The sequence below is a fragment of the Gadus macrocephalus genome, chromosome 4 (genome assembly GCF_031168955.1).
Source record: "Gadus macrocephalus chromosome 4, ASM3116895v1".
NCBI lineage: Eukaryota > Metazoa > Chordata > Actinopteri > Gadiformes > Gadidae > Gadus > Gadus macrocephalus.
This window is the reverse complement of record NC_082385.1, coordinates 21,926,132-21,940,473: the sequence shown is the minus strand read 5'-3', so window position 1 is coordinate 21,940,473 and position 14,342 is coordinate 21,926,132. Positions and strand designations below refer to the sequence as shown.

The 14,342-nt window shown below is 43.9% G+C and overlaps 1 long non-coding RNA gene across 1 annotated transcript; it reads left to right on the top strand.

Moving 5' to 3' along the window:
* Positions 1-2,550: 2,550 nt before the first annotated feature.
* On the top strand, positions 2,551-4,260 carry LOC132456347 (uncharacterized). The gene is made up of 2 exons (XR_009525442.1): positions 2,551-2,678; positions 2,828-4,260. It is a non-coding gene; the product is annotated as an uncharacterized LOC132456347 (long non-coding RNA).
* Positions 4,261-14,342: the final 10,082 nt, after the last annotated feature.

Here is a 14,342-nt window from a genome sequence, read left to right as displayed (position 1 = left end):
CAGTGATGATGTGAGATTTTCTTGCAACATGTCTCCAGTTGACACTTGTAGATTTAGTATCCTACCAAAAAATAAGGGAAAAAACTAAAATTACAAGCCATTCGCCATTTCTACTTTGTGTTGTGAGCATGACTGCTCCAAAAACGTGCACATGATAAAAAACACATATCTCATATTATTTTGATCACAATTAACACAGTCACAGGTTTTGTGTGTTTATACCATGAAATGCACTGAGAATTACCATTGTGCTTAACAGCCGTCCGTTCATGGGTCTGCACATGAGCGACCATGGAAGCATAACTGCCCCGCTTACAGCACACATGGCACCCATATATATTTTCATCGACTCTGACAGGTTGCAATAACCCTCCTTCATGACAAATTGTGGCATGGAACTGGAATGACAGAAATTCAGTTAGTGGTGCAAATGATGCAGGCCATATGGACAGGTGATACATTTTTGGCCATACCCTTATTGGAAAAGTAGGTGCATACTGTTGATTACATATGTTCTGAAGTTCATAGGCTACCCTGTGATTTTACACGCACTGACAGTTCCCCACCTCCCTACTTCTTCCAAATCATTCATTATGCAATTAATTAAATTGCATTGACACACAATGATTTTCAGTGGGGCTCCCTGTAAAGTAGGCCACTGTCACCTAAGATCACTGAATACTGACCATACAGTATTGAGTTTACAGTCCAAAATAGTCTTGAAGATTATCTGCAGGGCATGAAGTCTAGGGGGACTGGTTCTGAAATAATTCATAAATGATTGAAAGTAGTTTGGGAATAAAGCGTCTGGTAAATTTACTTACCGTCATGAATCACCCGACATCACCCGACATCACCCGACTTCAATGAAGATCTCGTGTGAACCGCGATTTACAACGCTTTTTGTTTTCCCACGAAAAGAGAAAGATCTCGCGTGGACCGCGATTTAGAAAAGAACAAGTTACGCCTCCTAGTGCAAGTTACGCCTCCTAGCCTCCGACTTCATGTTACGCCTCCTACTACAAGTTACGCCTCCGTCTTGCAGGACGCAGACAGATACTATTGGACCGCACGGATACCGGACGGTTTCCGTACGGTTTAGCACTTTTACCGCGCCATTCTAGGGCCAGTTAGTGGCCTTCTTGGCTTTCCATAGAATCCACACACGGTTGGCCGGCATCAAATAAAGATTTTGGGGAGAAAAAAAGATTGTCCTGGCGGCCTTAAACTGACTCAGCAGCGCCACCTGCTGTTGTGTAGTGTGAATCACAGGACATTTGTTCGTCACGTGAAAATGCCTTCAGACCCTAGTTTACGACAAAAACAACACAATTGACGGCAGCTCCTTTGCCGCGTGGTTTTTAGAGCCATGTAAGGATTAGAGGGGGCGGTCGATAGCAAACATGACAGTCAAGTGACGTGAACGCAGCCCCATTGGAAAAAAATAGAATACATACCCTACACCAGGCCTATTCAACTAGCGGCCCGTGGGCCAAATGCGGCCCCTCTTACTTTTTTTCTGGCCCGCAAGAGGTTGCAAGCAAAAAATAAATAAAATAAAGGAGAAACATAGTTGCATGCAAATCAGGTTTCTGTGTGTAGCCGGTGATACTAGCCAGTAGCAGTACCCCACAATCAGGAACTGGCATCACTTATTCTGACAATGTTTGGCTCAACCGATACGAGTGAGTCTAGCTTTTCTCATATGAATGCCATCAGAACAAGGGCACGTTGCTCCATGACCTATGAGAAGCTGCATGAGTGTCTCAGGATGAGCCAAACTAGGCAAACAAGGCAGTGCAATCCTTCTCACTAGGTGCATTTCCATCCCCCTAATTTAATGCAAACTTTGAAGTATCAAATCAGTAAACGGTGATGGAAACACCAAAATCCGCATAAAAATCCTCTAATTCGCAAAAAGGTTTATCCGCTCGCTTGAGGTGGTTTTTGAGAAATGCGAAAGAGAGTAAATTCGCAAAATGGGAGATGGAAACACACTTTTCGAAACAGCTGTGACGTAGCAAACTTTGAACACACAGGACTGACAGTCTTTCCGATTTCCGCATAACGACCGGCCATAGCAACCCTGCCGACATCAACGTGCAACGTCATCACCCTATTCCGCTCCAACCACTTGATGGAAACGCACCTAATTCGAATTGCTTTTTTGCAAACTTTCTAAAGATTTGCATCACCTTTTAGATGGAAACGCAGCTACTGACTCACTGGCTCAAAATGTCTCACATGTACAGTAAAACAAATGTTGTTTGTTTTGTGATGATTCAAACAACATTGTTGAATTCTAAATACGTTTCCAAAATATGTGCAAACAAAATCTTTTATAATGATACGATTAAAAATGAAGAAGGAAGGAATGCGTCTGACAAGTTTATTCCATGTAGTAGTATTATATATATTAAGTTAACACTACTTTAAGTACAATTTATTTGTAGCGATTCATTCACATAGTTTTACTCAGTGTGGCCCATGAACCCCCAGTGGTTTTCCTTTTCGGCCCACTTGTTAAGGAGGTTGAATAGCCCCTTATGATGCGATAGCTAGTAGAAATAACAGTGTTTGTTTAATTATATCCTGGAAAGGGTGATGTTCAGCACATGAAGCCCTACAGATGCCGCCGATTCAACAATGCTGATTATGATGGGCGGTCAATTTAACCTGTATGGCTTTTTCGTTTTAACTTCTTGTTGACTGAATTGTTTCTCTTTCTTAGTGCCAAATTGATTCTCTTTCTTAGTGCCAAATTGATTCTTTTTTGTTTTGCAATAGCCCTCTCTGCTCTCCTTCTCATTAATTTTTCCTTTTCTAGTTGCCTTATTAGGTCCTCCACAGTCGCCCCATCAGTCCCTGGCAGTCTGGTCCCTGGAGCAGCTGGCCCTGGCAAAAGTTATTCCTTCACTGTTGACCCCTGACTGACTGGCCCTCGGCACACAAATCCCTGGATCACCTGCCCCTGGATCACCTGCCCCTGGATCACCTGCCCCTGGCAATGTGGCCTCTTGATTGCTCTCTCTGTCTCCTGTGATGTCCTTTTCAACGCTCTTGAAATCCACCTAAATTTCTCCCTCAATCTCTGTAACAATTACAAGGTAATGTTGCTGTTATATGTATTTTGCCTTTGCATTTGCAACTACTGTCATCTCCAATGTAAGGAAATGAATTAAAGCAAAACATTTCTGTAATGTGAATTAAATCATCTGCCACAATCAGAAACCAATACAATTTATAAATGGATCTACCGGCAATTGTTAATTGGGTAGAAATGTGTCGATTATCTACATTGTGTGCAAATCCTCAGAGAATCCCTGCCTTCTGGTTGTTTTTTAAACTGAATGTACAAATATGAATTATGTAATCTCATTAGGAGTGTAGTCTATCCTTGAATTACATAAAATGGGGAATATTGTTAGCTGCATGGATCATACCGAAGTTTAATTTGGCGCAATATGTGTGGTCCGTTGCACTTGGTTCCGGAGGCACCCTCACAGAAGGGGGTTTCCTCCTCTTCGGTTTAGGGCGATGGATGAAAACTGTTGGGCCCGCATCGGGCCTCAACTTCAACATCCTATCTACTTTTGTGGCTTTGAATCTGTCATTTTCAAAGTGTACCTGTAGGTAGGCTTGTAAGATCAGTTTCCATTGCACTTCAAATATCATTGGAAAGTCATAATTCTCTACACTTAGAATTAGTATGCCCTTTGAAATGCTAGCAAGGGATCTGAACATTACGTTACATCGTTTTTGACTGTTGCTGACTGTCAATAAGTTATGACGGCTGACCGTTGCCATCCATTTCTCCCTGCGCTCTTGGTCCTTGGGGAAGCCGTGATAACCCTTCTCGGACCGATTGGAGCATCCAAATGCTGCACAGCCAACCATGGTATGACCATTGATCTATAAAATGTTAGTTGTAACCAATGAACCATGACACCATTGAAGATCACAGAGCGGGTAACAACTGTTCCTCAACCACTTATGCCCTGACTTTTGAGAATAGGTTAGAGGTCAGAGTTCATGACAAAACGAGGATCCTCCCTCCTAAACCCATTTTGAATTTGCTCAGGGCTATTCTAAGTATTGTAATGGCATAAAGTATAGTATATTTGCAACGTTATATGTTAATGGTTTGCCCTAAGTATATAGTGTTCCCTGCTGTGTCCATTGTTGAATCTGTTCACACAATCGCAATCACTTGTTCTTGTCACACTAATTGTTTAATAAAAAAAAATACAATTTCATTCATCCAAGCGTAATGAGTTGTTATTCTTTAATATATTTGATACTTTGTGTGGCTTATATCTTTAAATGATCATGGTAGAACATCTTGAATACTTTGATTTCAACACAGATGTAAGGTCAAAGTTAAGGTTAGGCCAGTATGCTAACACGAACGTGAAGCTTTCCCTCAAACTTAAAAACGTATCTAAGTAATAGTAGGCTACTTATAGATAGCTTTCAGTTGCCCCCCTACCGCTCTAAATGTAAAACTGACATTTACAAATATGCAATAATGCAATAACAGTCAGACAAATACTTGTATGTGATTTTTTCATTCATATTTACCATTTAATATTGAAATCTCTACTGTCGTCCCATAGAATAACATTGAAAGCGCGGCGTGTTTGGAACTATTGAGGCTTACATGAACCACGTGACAACCACGTGACCACCCTGTCGGCGAGATCATAGCGTGTCGCAACTCTCTCTCTCTATAGCTCTGTGTAGGCCTACTGTAAAAACACATGTTCAAGTTGAATGATAATGCATGAAAAAAACTGATCAAAAAAACGATTGTTTCTCTCAATCAAAGCACAAAACAGGACAACTGATGCCCATGAACTTAACCCATACATGTTGTGTAATTAACAAGGACACGTTGGTGTAGTTGTGTTGAGGAATGTCACAGATTTCACTGTAAAATCGCCGTTAATGTGCAGCCATCGGGTCTTCCGTTAGCCAATGGGATGAATGCTCATAGCTTCATATATTGCCATGGAGGGATTACATTGCAATGAGTGGAAAACCCCCTGCGTCGAAAAAAGAAGGTCCTCTGTTAGCCAATGGGATGAATGCTCATAGTGTCTCTATGTGCAGCCATCTGCTCTTCCGTTAGTCAATGGGACTCTCTAAATCGACGCCACTTCGACCTGGGCGGGACTTTACGTCCTACGTCACTCGCTATGGGTGTGCATGTGTGCGCATAGCCGTCACTCGCGATGGGTGTGCATGTGAGAAAGGTTTTGGCTTTAGTGTCTATGGGTTGGTAATAACGGTTCTGATTATTTTTCTGATGGAAAAGTGGTCTTTTATTTCCATAATCTTTGTTCAGTGAACGCATAAACTCGTTTGTTAGTTAGCAGTTAAACAAAATGCGATCTCTTTGTTTACAGTTACCAACGACCAACTGATGATTGGGGGTTCGATTCCCTAGTGATGCAAGGTTTTTTACTCTCACAATGTACACACATCACTGTCTTTACAATTTCAAGGCAACCGAAGTTTAAAGATTGTCAAGTGGTTAACTCTTGAATCGCATGTACTAAGACCTGGGGCCGTATTCACAAAGCATTTTATCTTACCGCTAGGAGTGCTCCTAACTCGCGCTAAAACATTTTACGTAGGAGTTTTTTCTTAAAAGTTATTCACAAAGAGTGACGCGCCGTTGCTATGGATTACGTCAATTCTCGTGCACGAGTTTAGAAGCGGTCAGTTCGGTGATTGGTTGTTCAGACGAGCCCACTGAATCACCGAAAAACAAGGAAATAGCCTAGGCTAGAAATGAATTCCTATTAAGTAGTTATAGTGCAGTTAGCAGAATACACGCATGATGACAATTTTGTGCAGACCACGATAATGACGTTGTAGCCTGCACGTTCAAGAGAGAGAGAAAGCAAACAATAAAAATACGTAAAATCTAAAATAAAATAAATGTTACGAACTACCCAAGTGTTGACTGATTTGTGCCAAGGTGTTTACCTAAAATGTGTTTTCAAAGTGATCCCTAAATGCCTGTCCACTCGGTTCCACACGGCCAAATTCCTTGTAATGTTGATCGCCATCATCATCATCATCATCATCGTCTGGCTGTGGAATGTTCCTCCGCTTGCAGAGGTTGTGTAGAATGGCACATACAGTGATTACTGTGCTTGCCCTCTCTGGGGTGAGGCGTATTTCGCCGTGGAGGACATGAAACCGACGTTTCATCTGCCCAATTCCTCTCTCCACAACATTTCGTGTATGTTTGTGTGCTCGCAAAGAGCCAATACGATGTGTTTTACGCATAGGACTAAGCGTAATCTGCGTAATCACTTACATGTTACACTTTAACTGTGCTCCCGGTTGTGGATTGAGGTAGGGACGGGTGTCTAGAGCCACGTCTTGCATGGATAGTCAGTGTCACCCAGCAAGTGACACCCAACTGGTACATCTCAAAAAGCTGCCTCAGACCGCTCACCATTAAAATGCGCGAATCATGGGTAGCTGAAGATCCAGGCCACTTTGCAACAACATCCAGTAGGCTATGTTAAAATTTTGCATCAATTTGCATCAAAAACAACCTGCGTGTTGATGGAATGCACTTTCTTCCTATTGACGAACACGTCCTCGTCTTTTGATGGCGCAATTATTTTTATTTTTTATAAGTTATATTTTATTTTTTATAATTTATAATTTTTATAACATTTTATTTCGGGACTAATCGGATTATTCCTGTTAGTCGGGGATGTTATTGCATCGCGCATTAACTCCACAATAAGTTGAATACCCTAACATTTCGTCTCGCAGGCATTTTAAGATTCTTTGTGAATAGGTCATACTGAGTTAGGAGTCCTCTTGAGGACTTTTAAGCTCTCCTAGACTTAGGTGCTACTTTTAGTCTTAAAATACTTTGTGAATTGCTCTTAGTGAAAAAAGTTAGGAGTCCTAAATTTAAGAGTGACACGCCCATTATTTTTAGGAGTTACTCCTAAATTCGCCAGTTAGGACCTACTTTTAGCCCTAAGATCCTTTGTGAATACGGCCCCTGATGGGTTAGTGGTCAGAGAGCAACTCATTAACGCGGGGATGAGGGGTTCGATTCCTTAATGAAGCTAGCTTTTTTCTTTCATATTGGACTGGATGTTTGTATGCCATTTTGCGTAACTTGTAGTTTATGATGAAGAAATGTTACTGGGGTTAAGGTTAGGGTAACGCTAAGGGTAAGACACAAAGTGTTTTTGCAACACAATATTTCTTACAATAACAAAGTCCAAAGTTTTGATGACTCGAGTAGGAAACTTAAGATACCTAGAGAAATGCGTGAGTGCTCACAAAACATCAACAAGTCAGCAGTGTGGTACAGGGTGATCATTTCTGATATACAGTACAAAAGCTGAAACTATTAGCCAGGAGTGGGAAAGATGCAGACGCAGACGCAGACGTGGGAAGCAATAAGACGCACCAACACACAGTTGCCTGTTGCAAAATGGTTCAGAGTTTAATAGAAATAGTTAGGGTTAGCTGGTATGGCGTTATCTGGTATGGCTATAGTCTAATGTTAGCTTAGTTCGTGTTGTTTCGTCATGTTAATCGCTGGTAATAGTAAGTCATTTGTAGAAATATAGCCTATCATCACAGACTGTAGGAATGTCACCCACCCTCCATCGCGTACGACACTGACGCTCGTAATCTGTAGTGCAAGGGAGTTCGTGCACAGATCCCTGAGACAAACGGCTACGCGCACACATGCAAACCCATAGCGAGTGACGTAGGACGTAAAGTCCCGCCCAGGTCGAAGTAGCGTCGATTTAGAGAGTCCCGTTAGTCAATGGGATGAATGCTCATAGCTTCATATATTGCGGTGGAGGGATTACATTGTAATGAGTGGAAAACCCCCTGCATTGAAAAAAGAAGCGCAAGGTCCTCCGTTAGCCAATGGGATGAATGCTCATAGCGTCTCTATGTGCAGCCATCGGGTCCCCCGTGAAGGGGTTACATTGTAACGAGTTGAAAACCCCATGGGTCGAAAAAAGAAGCACAAGGGTACCCTTTTGCGTCAGAAACTGAAGCCAAAGCCACTGACCGTTCGTCAAAAATCGACGCGCTCAGAGTGAGAATGTGTTGTGACATCAGCTGAAACAAGATATGCACAGATCGAGAAGGAGCTACTCGCCAGTGTGATGCCCACTAATGTGTGCCCACATTTGTGTGTATTAAGTTTTTATAAACTACACAATTTTATATTATTAAGACACTTTATTTCCTTGATCTTATTTTGTATGAGCAATATCTTATATAGTTTTACATTTTCACAATGCAAGTGCACTATCCTGCCAGTAGGAGGCACAGTAATATTGTGGTTTGCCTGAATCCCCGTGAGATCCTCATAACTAATGAGGATCTGAAAAGGCAAGTCACGTCTCCCGTGTCAGCATTCTTTTCTCTTTGTTTCAGGTGGGTTATGTGTTTAAAATGTAAAACAAGTTGATGTTAGTGATTGGAGAATGTGTAGTGAAATGTTTTAGTAAAGTATGAGTGTGAAAATGAGTACATATGTAGCTAATAAGGTCCGACGCTCGCCGAGAGATTTGTAATGGCGGCGCCGTTTGAAGTCTTACCGTTAAGCTAGTAGCTTTAAGCTAGTACAGACCATGCTCGTCTCTACCTTTTTTGTTTGATTGTAATTACACCACACGTGGCTTACTTCTTGACATTTTGTAAAGTGTTAAAATGTTTATTGATTGTTGTAAAGCACTTTAAAGATACTGCTAAAAACGGGTTAAGAAAAGTTATTTAAAGTTCAGTAATAAGAAAATGTTTGATATAGTTTACAAGGTAGGTAGGCCTACTGTTAAAAATACTAGTCCAGTAAAACCTAATGGGTTTTAAGAGCATTAAAGATGCACTTTGTACAAACTGTTTATTGTATCAGAGACAAGAGAGATGAAAGAACAACACTGTGAGAAAAGGTGTGTTTTGAATTAAGAGTATCTTTTGTGTATTTTGGTTTGTTTTAAGAACATGGAAAATATGTCTAATTAGACAACATATGCAGTAATATGATGCTGAGTTTAAAATGTATGGACAATGTGAAGATAAACAGTAACCTTCAGTAAATTGAGAAGTTAAATGAATAAATATAACTAATGAGGATCTGAAAAGACAGGTCACGTCTCCCGTGTCAGCATTCTTTTCTCTTTGTTTCAGTTATCTATAATCTGTCCACGGCGATCCCACCTGGGACCCGTTACACCAGCACCTACGATTGTGAGAGATTCCAACAGTATGTATATGGTCAAGCTTTGGAAGTGGAAACGGACCATAAGCCACTGGTGTCAATCATGTCAAAGCCATTTAACGAGTGTCCTATGAGGATACAGCGCATGATGATACGGCTGCAAAAATACAACGTGACTATGAACTACACACCCGGCAAGTACATGTTCGCTGCAGACACGCTTTCTCGTGCACACCATGAGAACACTGTTTCAACCCTAACCCTTATCCTCATAGCTCATGCTCATTGCTACCCCTTACCGATCCCCTACCAAATGGGACAACCCTACCCTGTGACGTCATCATGGCCTCCCCGTGCCCCCTAGCAGATAACCAGACCCCTGGTAATGTTACAAGAGACAGACTGGCTGCCATTGTCTCGGGCAACGAGCAAGACCCATTGTAAAGATGTTTAACCTGAAATGGTATTTATATTTTGTAATTGGCATGTTTAAATAAAGGATTGTTTTAATACTATTTGTCCCTCGTAATATACCTTTATTTTGAATGTCACTTAGCTACATGTTAAAGGTTGTATTAGGGTGCACTCACACTAGGCCATCTGGCCGTCGCAGCTGTGGCCTGGCCACGGAAGGCTCTTGTACATACGTCATCACGTCGTAACACGTCATCACCAAGCGTCCGCTGCATGGACCATAATAAAGTCTGCCGCCAGTCAGACTTTTAACAATGGACAACACAGAACACACCAACAGTTGAACCGCTTGACGCGATGTTTACCGTTTAATGGGAAAGAAGGCTCGTCGCCTTTATTATGTCCGTGGTCGTCGCATTGACTATACGTCATCCAGCTCAGGTTGCGTAGCCGTGCGTGTGCGCGTGTCGGCTCATTAGCATCTGTACCGTAGCGGCCCGTGCCGTAGCAGCACACCTCAAGTGGCCAAATTGGCCCGGCCTGGCCAGACTGGCCACACTCACACTGGCAGATTTGAGCACGGTTAGGTGCTAAAACGGCCACGGCCAGATGGCCTAGTGTGAGTGCACCCTTAGATAATAATCGGTTAAGAACAAGAACACTTTAGAAGAAACACTTTATTTAAAGAAACACTGAACCACACATCTAAAAATACACACACACACACCTAAAAATACACACTCAGCTTTTGAGAGAATGGTCGAGAATCACCATTCCGCCAACTTTGCCTCGCTCTCCTCATGCCTCGCCTGCTCCCTAGCACTCTCCTCTTGGAAGGGGTGTCTGGGGTGGTGGAAGAGGTGCCTGGGTTGGAGGAGAATGAGGGAGAGGTGGGGGGGGGGGGCTGGTGGCAGTGGACTCAACGATGTCCTGAAAGAAAACGAATAAGGAATTAGGAATTATATGCCAGAACTGGGTGATATGGCCATATGTTATGTACAATATATAATAGCTTTGTACACAATATAGTACTGCCAAAAAATACATTGATTAACCATGTAATATAATATATTAGTATATATAATAATACTTATAGAATATTATATATATAAAGCTTATTTTTTACTTGGAGTCACTAGAACATCTGGATATCATACGACATGAGCCCCGCAGCTCCCCGACAGCGGGCCGCCCGACCCCGGTCGACGGCCGGGCTGCAGATCGGGCTCTGCAGCCCAGCCGAGGACCGGGGTCGGGCGGCCCGCGAGAGTCCGCGGCCGGGCTTCGCAGCCCGCGGCCGGGCTGCAGAGTATAATTAATAAAATAATTAAATTACAGAGAAAACACTTACATTTGTGTTTTTCCAATCCTGTCGCATCTTTTCGCCCTCCATCGCTTTGAGTGTGCCCATCGAAAATCTCAATTTTGAGGGGATGTTAGCCCTCCCCCTTACCCCTTAAGCTACCTTTAAACTTGTATTGGGACATGGCTCCACGGTGCGTGAACGCGCAACAGCTAGGGCTGAGATTTTCCTTGGAGCAAAGTAATGAGATTCAACCTTAAAAAGACAAACCTGAGAGGATGGCCTGAACAAAGACAAACATGTCCAGCTGCAATACAGGACTGCTGGATGTGTAGAACAGAACTCACTGTTGTGGATGGCGTCATATACAAGGGAAACAAGTTTGTCATTCCACCTGCAATGCGAAAGGAAATGTTACAAAAGATACATGAAGGACATTTGGGAGAAGAAAAGTGCAAGCAGAGGGCACGAGAATTTATGTATTGGCCAAGAATGAACACCGACAGCCGCCATACTACGGCTTCTTGCGAAGTATGTCTCACATACAGACCCAAACTGCAGGCAGAGCCGCTGATGCCACACCATGTGCCGAAATACCCATGCCTCCAACCTTGCAAGGTTGGAGTTGACTTGTTCGATTGCAATGGAAAAAAATCATATTGTGGTTACAGACTACTACTCTAACCGCGCTCCTGTTGATCTACAGGAGCACCAGCCCAGATGTTGATGGGACGTCGCATTCGCACTAATCTGCCCATGCATGAGAACCTGCTAAAACCAAAGGGAGCAGTGAAAGTAAGGCAAGCCAAAGAGGAGGAGAAAGTGAAGCAGAAGAAAAGGCATGACAAAAGTGCAAAACAGCTGCCTTACCTGAAGCCGGGGGACAGAGTCTGCCTTCTGGATTACTTGATAGGAACGTGGACACAGCAGGGACTTGTACAACAGGAGGTTGCACCTCGTTCTTACCTTATCCAGACAGATCGTGGATCAGCCCTGAGGAGAAATCGTGTGGACATCCATCTACAAACTAACTGCTCCGAGACTGTCACACAGCTGTCACGGTTAGCGGGTGGCAGGCAGGCAGGTAGGACCCAATAGCAGACAGCTCAGGTAAAGAGGGTAATTTATTAATGCAAAATGGAACACAGAGAACAAGGGTAACGCAGGTAACACGGGTAACACAGGTAACACCGGGAAAACAGGTAACACACAGAACACAACTCACAATGATCCGACAAGGAACAAAGGAAAGACAAGGGCTTAAATACTAAACACAGGGCACGCAATGAGTAACAGCTGAAACACATTAGGGGAGGGAGCAGTAATCACACAGGAGGGAAACTTGACCAGACATGGGAAGAAACAAGACAGAGATACCGAAGTAAAACAGGAAACACACCAAACAAGACAAGGAAACAGACAGACCATGACAGTACCCCCCCCTTAAGGGTCGACTACCAGGTGACCTACGACATGCAAAATAGGGTGGGTAGGGGGGCGCCAGGAGGAAAGAACCAAAAACAATTCTGGAGGCCTGCAATTCTGTAGGCCTGCAACGGCGAAGACGAAGGCGAGGTAGAGTCCCCTCTGGAGGAAGGCGAGATAGAGGGCGTGCCCCTTCTGGAAGGTCTGGAAGGTTTGGAAGGAGGAACCCCTCGGGAAGGGAAAGTAGAGGGCGGGCCCCTTCTGGAAGGTCTGAAAGGTTTAGAAGGCGGGACCCCTCGGGAATGCAAGGTAGAGGGCGGGCCCCTTCTGGAAGGTCTGGAAGGTTTGGAAGGCGGGACCCCTCTGGAAGGGAAGGTAGAGGGCGGGCCCCTTCTGGAAGGTTTAGAAGGCGGGACCCCTCTGGAAGGCGAAGTAGAGGACGGGCTCCTTCTGGAAGGTTTAGAAGGCGGGACCCCTCTGGAAGGCAAGGTAGAGGGCGGGCCCCTTCTGGAAGGTCTGGAAGAGGGGCACCCTCGGGAAGGATAGGGTTCAGGAACCGGACAGGGCTCGGGGACCGGAGTCAGCTCAGGGGCTGGAGAGAAATGTGGAACCGGATTGCACTCCAAACTCACCACCCCCACTCTGATAGTCCGTAAAGGCAGGAGGAGGCTGGTAGCTGGGGCCCGGGGGGCCGAGGCTGGAAGCAAGAGACCGGGGGCTGCGGCTGGAAGCTGGAGCGTGGAGGCGTAAGACGATCGCCAAAGTCCGGTGACAGTGGCGTATAGCTCTCAGGCAAAAATAACTGTGGGGTTGAGAAGCTCGACTGCCCACTCGGGTAAGGCCCCCTCCAACCCGGGCCTTGAAGCGACAGCGCTGCACGTACACCCCAACACAGCCTCAAACTCAGAACAAAAAGAGCGTCCGCTGGGTCCAATGATGGTCGGATCATTCTGTCACGGTTAGCGGGTGGCTGGCAGGCAGGTAGGACCCAATAGCAGACAGTTCAGGTCAAGGGTAATTTATTAATGCAAAAAGGCAGGAACACGGAGAACACGGGTAACGCAGATAACACGGTAAAACAGGTAATACACAGGACACAACTCACCACAAACCACAATGATCCGACAAGGAACAAAGGAAAGACAAGGGCTTAAATACTAAACACAGGGCACGCAACGAGTAACAGCTGAAACAAATTAGGGGAGGGAGCAGTAATCGCACAGGAGGGAAACTTGACCAGACATGGGGAGAAACAAGACAGAGACACCAAAGTAAAACAGGAAACACACCAAAACAAGACAAGGAAACAGACAGACCATGACGCCACCAGAGGTGACAAACACCACTACGGGCAACAGAGACTGTCCGAGTTCCCTGAATACTACTGACTCTGGTCAAACCATACCCAGTTCACCAGCGGGAAAACACAGACCCAGCAGGATGGTTAAACCACCTGAGAGACTGATAGAATCCTGCTGATGGAGTTATGCACTATGGGGGGGGGGGGGGGGGGTATGTTTTAAAAAAAAAAAAGGGGGGGGGGGGGGAATAAATAAGTAAATGTTTAACTGTGGTTATGACAGTATAATGAGAAAACAAAGTTTGATGCTTACGGTTAAGCTAAAGAATTACTTCAATTTTTTTTTGTTTATTTGTGGTTATGTGGTAATGCAGTTACATATTTTGAATGCATGTTTAGAAAGAAAATGCTTTACTTCGGAAGGGGGATGTGTTGATAAGGTTTATTGGACTACGTTACCCATAAGGCTTACGGGACCCACAGGAAATAAATGTGTAAAAGATTCCCTATAGGAAACTTTTCCTCAACTCTCCCTTGTTGTGTTTAGAACCAATGAAGGTCGAAATCAATGAGCTAATTTGTGGATGTTTAAAAAAAACAACTAAATTTAGTATATTGGTATTAAGGGAGGAGCTATTTAATCCTGCTGAACAGATCTGTGGGACGAG